The sequence below is a fragment of the Fukomys damarensis genome, unplaced genomic scaffold (assembly GCF_012274545.1).
Source record: "Fukomys damarensis isolate Sample0158 unplaced genomic scaffold, DMR_v1.0_HiC HiC_scaffold_19, whole genome shotgun sequence".
Classification (NCBI taxonomy): Eukaryota; Metazoa; Chordata; class Mammalia; order Rodentia; family Bathyergidae; genus Fukomys; species Fukomys damarensis.
Window position 1 is genome coordinate 53218178 of NW_022900931.1, and position 5923 is coordinate 53224100.

Consider the following 5923-nt stretch of genomic DNA (forward strand, 5'->3'; position numbering starts at 1 on the left):
AGTTTCAGTGCCTGATGGGTACCAGCTGGCTCAGTTACAGGAGCCGTGAGGGTGAGGTTGGATCTTCTGGGCCTTCTCCAGGTGTGCGCTGAGACACCTCTTCCCCAGCAGCCTCAGAGCCATCTCCAGAGGGGGCGTTGGGCCCCTGTCTCAGGGACGTGGCACCTCCTAGTCTGCTACGGATAGGGGCCTGGTGCTCCAGTGTCCCCTGCCACACCCCTGCCATATTTCTTTCATCCTGTGACCCCCTCACCCACTATCCTCTGAAACTCCTGAACGAGAGGCCAAGAAAACCACTGTGCCTCTTCATCACTAGCTCGAACCAAAGCTTTCTCATTCCCAAGCAGGCCCACATGGGGCTCAGAAACCCACCATGCCCTCATGCCCCCCACACACTGTCTGGGGAACGGTTCCCAATGGCCGCAGCACCAGACGCACTGTGGCATCTCCTATATGACAGGGCTGTACCACTTATCCGGGCCCAGCTCCAGAGTGTAGGAATGACTAGTATTTTCCATAAATCTGGGAGGGAGGATCAAAGCCATCCCCACTATAATTTCCCCAACCTCACTGGCATCCTGTGACCTCTACAAGGTAGGTCAGAAAGGTTGGAACCACAGTATGTGTGCCCAGGCTCTTACTGGTGTGGACATCTGAGGACCAAAGAGGACTGCTCTGGAGCACTGGGGGAGGTCTCACTGGCCACTTGCAAGGGGAGCAGAATCTACACTTATTCTGGATCCAGAACTGTTGCCCCACTTAGATTCTGGGACCAGCAGAGCTACTTTAACTTTGGGATGCCAAATGGTGCATCCACGGAAATGATGTGGAAAATGAAGACATCCATTACACCACCCCATCCCTTCCACATAGACAACAGGCATTAAGGGAAACCTCAACAGCACAGTCCCTTGTCCCTAAACAAAAGCTCATGAGGAGCTGAATATGGTACACTCCTATAATCTCAGCACTCTGGGAGGCTAAGGGTGGAGGATCACAAGTCTGAACCCAGCCCACTTAGAAAAACCCTGTATCAAAATAAAATATATATGTTTCAAAGGCACTGTAATACCCTGGATTCAATCTACAGGAGCACAAAAAAAGACAAAGAGAAAGAGGAAGAGGAAGTGGAGGAAGAGGAGGAGGAGGAGGCGGAGGAGAAGGAGAAGGAGAAGACCCACCAATCATTGCTAACCCTCTGAATACTGTTGTCCAGTTGGATCCTTAGCTCCCTGAGACCAAAGGACTGTGAGTCACTCATGACATATTACCCTCCATAAACCCAGTACAGAGTTGGGCCTGAATAGGTAGAACATAATGAAAATGCTCAGTGATGTTTGCTAGGCTTGTATTAGTTCCCTACAGCTGCCACAAGTTACCATGGACTTGGTGGCTGGAAACGAGAGAAATGTATTCATTCTCATTTTTGGAGGTCAGAAGTCTAAAATCAAGGTACCCACAAGGCTGCACTCCTCAAGGGACTTCTTCATACCTTGCCTCTCCTAGCTTTGGGTGGCTGCTGGCAATCTGTGGTGTTCCTTGGCGACATGCTAGGGTCTGGATATGGTTTAAGTGAGCCCCTAAAGAGTTAGTGCATTTAAATTTAATTCTCATTGTGAGATTATTTTTGTGGAGAGTTGGGTATTGAACCCAGGGCCTTATGTATGCTAAGCAGGTACTCTACCCTTGATCCAAGTCTCCTGATCCCCCCATCATGAGATACAAAGAAGGTAAAAACTAATCTGACTATGCTACTTGGAGATTGGGCCTTTGAGATGGGATAATAGTAGATAAACTCAACAGGGTGGTGCCCCCATGATTGCATATTATCATAGTGGTATGGAAGGATTGAAGGACACAGATGCACATACACTGTCAGTCCCTTGTCTTGTGATGCCCTGTGCTACTTTGTAACTCTTCCAGCAGAAGAGCCACCACTCAGTGCAGCCCCTTGACCTTGGATCTCGAGTTCTGAGCCAAAATAGACCTTTTTTCTTTGTAAGTTTACCTAGCTTAGGTGTTTTGTTACAATAATGAAAACTGGACTACGACACTGTATGACTCCGTTTCACTGTCTTCTCAAGGCCTGCACTTCAGCATGTCTTCGAGCCACTTCTCTCTGCCTCTGTCTTATAAGAACTCATGCAGTTACATTCAAGGACCAGTAGGATAGCCCAGGATAAGCTCCTCCCCTCAAGATCCTTAACTCAGTCTCAGATATCCATACAAGGTATAGTCACTCTTTTGCCACATAAGGTTATAGGCAAAGGTTCTGAGGATGAGGAAACAAATACATCGTTGAGAACAGACTTTTTTGTTGTTTTGCCTCTTATTATATTTTAACAGGAATTTCAGGACAGAGATTTTCTTATTTAAGGCTCAAAGCAACTCAAGGGTCAGATGCTCTCGTTGTTCCATTTTACAGCACTGGTCGGGGAAGGTAAATTGAAACAGCAATGATAGAAACCTGAGGTTTACAATGGTCATGAGTTTAAAATTTGGAGGTTCCAGTAGTCTCCCTTCTGGCTTCCTCCTCATCTCCATGTGATTTGGCTTTTGGTGGCCAGCATTGTAAATGGTAGAGTCAAACAAGGCTGGGGTTCAAGCTATCTCCTGACTCCATTTCTTCTTAATGCCAGCTGCACGCAAGAGGTGGTATTTAAACTGAGTCCCAGAAGACTCAAACTTCAGATGCCTGTAGCTGGAAGTTTGCTAATGAAATATGCACCTTGTGTCTTTGGGAAAGGTGTGGATGGAGGCTAGACAGCATAGTGGCTAAGGCCACCTCAGACCCCCTGAGGATGGCACCGATGATGATGGTGGTGGTGGTGATGATGATGATGATGATGGTGATGGTTGGATCGTCAAGGTCCTGGCAGGACATCCAGGTCTGAGAAAAGAGTGGTTGGAGAGTTTAATGAGTGGTGTAGGAAGGACAGCAAGGAATGAAGAAACACTCCCAGGCTAGTGTTGGAGGGAAGCTGCTGCCACCTTGTGGCCTGGAGGTCTGAGGAAAGTAATTACTGGACTGTAAAAGCATAAACACCCAGAAGGAACCATGTGATGAGAACTTTTGAGCTTTAGTAGAAGAATGTAGCCCTGCATACCTGTGACCCAGAAAGGAGAAAGCCAGTGGCACAAGCACTCTGACTTCTGTCCTACCTTGTTCTCATGGAGGACAGATGTTCCATTGGTCACTCCAGTGGGAAGTCAAACAGCAAAGAAACCTATGAATGATGTCCCTATGGGTCTTCTTTCAGAGGTACTGGGCAGGGTGGAAAAGGATCTGAAGGAAAGTAGATGTTGAAGGAAAAGCAGACAATCCAGCCCAGTGGCAAAGAAGGTGATGGTGGTGGTGGCTGTGGTGGTTGTGGTGGTCATGGTGGATGGCAAATATGACTACAATTCATTGAGTTCCCACGTGGCTTCTTGCTCTTCTAAGGACTTTTTCAATCTTTATAGCAGCCCAATAACACAAGACAGTAGAGATTCTTGAAGACGTGGGAAATCTACATGCCGATCAAATGCCAAAATTAACTCTGCTTCCTCAGACCTCCCCCAAAACAGGGAGTTTGGCAAAACACTTTTGTCTGTGATGTATGTTGAAATTACCTATGAGTCTGATCATCTTGCCTCTCTGTGAATTCCTTCAGGTAAGTTTGACATCTGATAATCTCTGTAACAGAGGACTTCATAATGTCTAGGAGAATACCTGCCACTCAAGAAATACTAAGCTGCTGCAGATGGATGGATGGATGGATGGATGGATGGGACACCTTGACTTCTTGTCCTATACATCAAGGTCTGTACCTTATGCTGCTCTCCACAGAGCCTGGCCCATCACAGGCATTCAGTAAATATCGGTGACAAGTCAACACAGCAACACCGTGACATTTCTATTTTCTCAGTACAAACTTCCTCATGTCTAAACATGGACTGAAAAACATCCAAGCTTTTCAAAGCTATTTGGTTTCCTAAAATTTCCCCAAGCCCCAACTCTGAGCTCAAAAGTGAGGCTGTTTGTGCTGTGTCTCAGAGCTGCATTCACAAACCCACGGCCCAACATAGCTCAGAATTGCTAATCACCTTGGGATTGTTGTGCTCATAAGTGACAATACAGAGAAACACAAACCTGTCTTCTTGTTAATGTTAATTTTGGTCCCACAAAATGTTGCTAAAGCATATTGCCAGGCCTGCCGCAGATGTTCCTTCTCTCATATGTGAGAGATACAGGAAGTGGGACCTGGGCATTTTAACGGGACTACTGCTGCAGTGGTGATAACTGTGGTCAGGCCATTTTCCAATCACTTTGACCTATCACTTTATCTGTCCATGCCGCGCTTGCTGTGATCCCCATTGAGGCTGGTGTGTAATTCTGTATGAACTACTGCAGCCTGCTCAATAGACTGATAAAGTTCAGCCGTGTCACCTCCTTGTCAACTCACTTGCTAATTTCACTCCACACCGAAGGTCTGGAATGACCCACAGGCTGAAGTACCCAGGAGAATCTCAGGTTGTTCTTTCCCAGAGCTCATTAGGGGAGAGGTGACATGGGAAGATGTGTGGTGCTCCAGTTTGAGACTCAGGTCTTAACTAACCTGGATAGGAGAGATTTAGAGCCACTTACCAATTTTTAAAGAACCAAGCAGTGCAACACTGCATCCTCCGCCTTGTCCTGGCTTATCTTCCATGTTCAGTGGTCATTTCTAAGAACAAGAAGATGCCATAATGTAGAGAAATTAGAAGGAAGAAACTCACCCAGCACACTATGGCTGCAAGGCCTTTTTCTTTCCAGGCAGGGAGCAGATTTGTATGGCCATCAGCAAAGAGGGTATGGTGAACAGTGGACTGAAGGCTCCACTAGCATTGCGGAGTCGTGTTATTTATTCTGGGAAGCTCTCTCTCTCTCCCCCAGTAACGAGGGAATCCTTCTTCCTTGTCTGAAAGTTTTCCTTTACAATCCTGCTTCTGGATGGGATCCATGGCTGGTCAGAGGAGACAGAGCACCGTGAGAGGCTTGGAGAGGAAAAAGGAGGAGCCAGTGGAGCACTAAGGAGCTAGAATGACATCAGCTACAAGGTGAAGAATAAGCAGAAAGCATAAACATAAGCCTGATCCTGTGTTTGTTGGTGTTGCCACGGAACCAGAGGAGAAACGCAATAAGGAGGAAGATGTGGGGAAGTAGAGATCCAGTCCTAGATCAAGGAACTCTTAACATAGAGAAATACTCAGCTTTCCAGGGCTAGAACAAGTCCTTGAGATTAATAAACTTTTTTTTAAAAAAAAGAAAGGTTTATTTTGCCTCAGGGTTTCTGGAGTTTCAGTCCATGGTCGATTGGATGATCACTTTTGTGCCTGTGGTGAGGCTGTACATGTGGCAGAGGGAGGCTCATCTCATGGTAGTCAAGAAACATGCCTCCCACCCACACACTGAGACCCAACATCTCTATCTAGACTATATCTCTGAAAGGTTCCACCATCTCCCAATAGTGAAAAATGGCTATTGGATGCTTGATATTGACTAGGTAGAAGTGATGAGGAAGCTTCTGTCCTTGCCAGGCAGAAGGGCAGATAACTGTTGGATTCCAAAAGAGAAGCCAGAAGGACTTGGAACCCTGGCCAGAAGCAGAGTCCCAGTCCTGTCTTAACAATGGGAAAATGAAATGCTAGCCATATAGAGCAAGAAAGCCTGACTTCTGCAATTGCTACCATGACCTGCTTTCTGTAGACTCCCCTGGCTCTAAAACCAGAAGACCATAGAAAGACAGCAGATTGGGGTAGTCACAAATTGCAAGGTAGTTTCTACCTTCCAGAGTGCTGAGGGAGGCTCCATAGAAAGTTACCTCCTCTTGCTCCTCCTCCTTCTCTTGCTCCTCCTCCTCCTCCTCCCTCCTTGTCGCCGCCTCGTTCTCCGCCCTCTCCG

At 46.8% G+C, this 5923-nt stretch overlaps 1 long non-coding RNA gene across 2 annotated transcripts; it reads left to right on the top strand.

The window, feature by feature from the left end:
- Positions 1 to 1198: 1198 nt before the first annotated feature.
- LOC104874028 lies at positions 1199 to 5217 on the top strand. Of its 2 annotated transcripts, none has more exons than XR_783637.1 (3): positions 1199 to 1248; positions 3654 to 3802; positions 4948 to 5217. It is a non-coding gene; the product is annotated as an uncharacterized LOC104874028 (long non-coding RNA). The 2 variants fall into 2 exon arrangements; XR_783638.1 differs by having other exon boundaries at positions 4994 to 5217.
- Positions 5218 to 5923: the final 706 nt, after the last annotated feature.